General features: G+C 40.6%; 1 protein-coding gene across 1 annotated transcript in view; it reads right to left on the minus strand.

Annotated features, from left to right (window-relative positions):
* CSN2 (casein beta) overlaps positions 1 to 2,979 on the minus strand; it is a 29,676-nt gene that overhangs the window by 26,307 nt on the left and 390 nt on the right. The window lies entirely within an intron of this gene.

Genomic DNA, 2,979 nt, shown 5'->3' on the forward strand with positions numbered 1-2,979 from the left:
AATTTTTATTAAAGTTAATAATAATAATAATAAAAATTTTAAAAAAGTAATTCATCATGATCAACTGGGATTCATAGCAGGTAAGCAAAGATGTGTCAACATAATAACAGCAATTAACGTAATTCACCATATTAACAAAGTAAATAACAAGAACCATATTATCTTAGCAACTGATGCAGAAAAAGCATTTGACAAAAATCCTTCCTGTTTAAAAACCATTTTCAAAAAACACAAATTAAGCAACTTAAGAGAAGGGACAGGATTTTTTACTTTGTATCCTTGTGATCAGATTTGTCCATTTATTTTATATATAATGATAATTTAAAAAATCTATAAATCACATTCTTTCCTTAATTAAATAGGTATCATGAAGTTCTATCATAAACCTGTAAGAGATTTTTCTTGAACAAGCAAAAAGAAAATAGTATCTACATTAATTTATCAGTGTTGAAACATAAAAATTGACTTTGCGAACCAAAGAGCCAAGAGGAAACAGGAAATAAAAGAGTTGAATTGAAGATGTTGCCTAGTAGAGAAACAAGATAGTTCAACAGCAAATAGAGACTCCAAAACCACGTAAGTGAAATGAAGTGCTGGCTACTAAAACCTATAAGCTCTAATTATTAAGTAATGGTGTTTTAACAATCTTAGTCTTTCCTATTTCTCCTTTGTAGAGTTGTCATCTAATGACATCTTTAATTATTAAATATGTACTTGGACCAGGAGGCAGTTGTCAGAATCGAACAAGGAAACAGTGTGATTCAAGATCAAGAAAGAAGTACATCAAGAATGCATCCTGTCTCCATACATTTTCAATCTATATGTAGAACAGAGCATTCATGAGGAGGAATGTGGCATCAGAATCAGAGGAAGAATTCATCAAAAACCTGCATTATATAGCTGACACAACCTTTCTTGCTGCAACTGAGAAGGGCTGAAATTATTTGCTGCAGAAGTTCAAGAACTGTAGTCTGTAATATGAATTGAAGCTTGATATCATGAAAATGAAGATTCTTACCACTAGGTCAATGGGCAGCAATCATGATAGATGGAAAAGGGTTTGAGATTGTTTACAATTTTATCTTGCTTGGATCCACAATCAACATTCTTGGCACCAGCAGTCAGGAAATTAAAAGACGAAATGCATTAGAAAAATCTGCTGTCACAGACCTCACCAGATTACTAAACAGTGGTGATGTCAGTCTAGAAACTAAGATTGCCTGATTTAGGCCATGGTCTTTGCTCACTATGCATCAGAAAGCTGGACAATGACCAAAGATGACAGAAGAAGAATTGATGTCTTCCAGTTGTGGTACTGTAGAAATGTACTGAACACACCATGGACTTCCAAAAGAAGTAACAGGTCTGTTTTTTCCTGGACAGGGTGAAGTCAAGCTGTTTTTTGAAGGGAAGGATTTTGAGGCTCTGTCTCACATACTTTGAGCATGTTGCCAAGAGAGATCAGTCCCCGGAAAAGAATATCTTATTTGGAAGGGTGGAGGAACAGAGCAGGAGAAGAAGACCCTGTATAAGATGGAGTGACACGGTAACTGGGGTAAGAAAGTATGTCAGAAGTAATGAGATTGATCTAGGATAGAGCAGGTTTCAGAGCTATTGTGAATATTGTGGTTGACTTAATGGTACATAACATTTACAACAACTCTTAATCAAAGGATATACTTTCAAAACAATACATTTTATTAAAAAAATGTAATTTAAGTATCAATTTACAGAGAAAATGGGCTTTTAATTCAGTCTCTCAAAACCTTATTTCATCATAACATTACTTAAAATATTGATGTATAATCCTTATTAGTTCAATACTCTTATCAGTCATGGCCTTTTGTTCCCTTTGGTAGTCTCATTTGTAGCAGTGCTCCAAATTTTGTAAATGGAAGGCTTGGATAGGGTCTGTATAATACTTTCAGTACCACAGTGATGTTTCCTCTCATTTCATAGTGATTTGTGTGTCTTTGTCTTGTTTATATCTTAATAAAAGTGACTCTATAGAATATATTTGTGGGAGATCCAAGATGGCGGCAGAGGCAGAGACAGCGTGGTGAGCTGAGGGAGCAGTGAACCACTTAAAGTAGGGCCGTTAAGGCCTTCCACAGACTTCAGCTTATTGATAATTGAATGCTTAAACAGTTGATGACTGGCTCTCAGTGAAGATCGAGGCTCAACAACAGGAATTCAAGGATTCCCAAGGAGAAATGGGTGAGTCTCGTGGCTCCCAAGCCCCCCCCTCCCCCCACCCCCGCAGATCCCTCGCTGTGCCACACAGCCACTGCAGTTCCATGAGGCTTCCACAGCCGGAACAAATGGATTCCCTCACCCAGGATGGATGCTGGGCACTGACCCTCCTCAAGACTGGTACAGTGAAGCCACCACACTGCCGCAAGGTGGACTTGGTCTGGAGAGAATTCTTGGAGCCAGGATGGTGGCTGTGAGGGAAGCAGGCGCCCTCCGGCTGCCCGCACAAGAGGGGCTGCACACCAGCCAAGCGCCCGTGGGGTGGGGGGTGTGCCCCCAATGGCCGCCTGTGCTGGGGGGGGCCGCGTGCCTCCCGCAGGCCTTCTGCGCTGGTGGGGTCGCACGCCCCGCTGGCAACCTGTGGAGGAGGTGGGGCATGGGATGCATGACAGCCATCTGCAGGTTTGGGTCTCCTTGGACAGGCCAAAGAAGACGATTACCTATGCATTGGACAGGCCAAAGAAGAAGATTGCCTATGCATTAGACAGGCCAAAGAAGATGATTACCTATGCATTGGACAGGCCAAGGAGAAGATTACCTATGCTTTAGACAGGCCAAAGAAGATGATTACCTATGCATTGGACAGGCCGAAGAAGATGATTACCTATGCAATGGATTCCTGAAAGTCACTGTGAGTCTCATGACCTTAACAGTGGCAACATGCACAAGAGGACCGACATCCTAAATGCACCACATATTTTGTTCTGTTGAATGCTTCTGCCAAAA

This window comes from Elephantulus edwardii, unplaced genomic scaffold (genome assembly GCF_000299155.1).
Source record: "Elephantulus edwardii isolate Elephantulus edwardi_28Jun2011 unplaced genomic scaffold, EleEdw1.0 scaffold00192, whole genome shotgun sequence".
In the NCBI taxonomy this organism is placed as follows: Eukaryota; Metazoa; Chordata; class Mammalia; order Macroscelidea; family Macroscelididae; genus Elephantulus; species Elephantulus edwardii.